Source organism: Penaeus monodon, chromosome 28 (genome assembly GCF_015228065.2).
Source record: "Penaeus monodon isolate SGIC_2016 chromosome 28, NSTDA_Pmon_1, whole genome shotgun sequence".
Lineage (NCBI taxonomy): Eukaryota > Metazoa > Arthropoda > Malacostraca > Decapoda > Penaeidae > Penaeus > Penaeus monodon.
In genome coordinates, this window is record NC_051413.1 from 6699243 (window position 1) to 6699454 (window position 212).

Genomic DNA, 212 nt, shown 5'->3' on the forward strand with positions numbered 1-212 from the left:
ACCTGCTGATCCGTCGGAATCCACCCCATAAAGTCCTCTTACCCGCATTATCATAATTTTCCCGTGTCCCTCCAAAAAGGAAATAAGAAGATTTCCCCCTCTGCTTCAAGGTCGTAGTAACTCTACGGAAAGCAAACCCACATTTCACTTACTCCTGATGTAATGCAATTTTTTGCAGGGAGTAAAGCCGTTGTGTTTTCCTTCTATTCTAC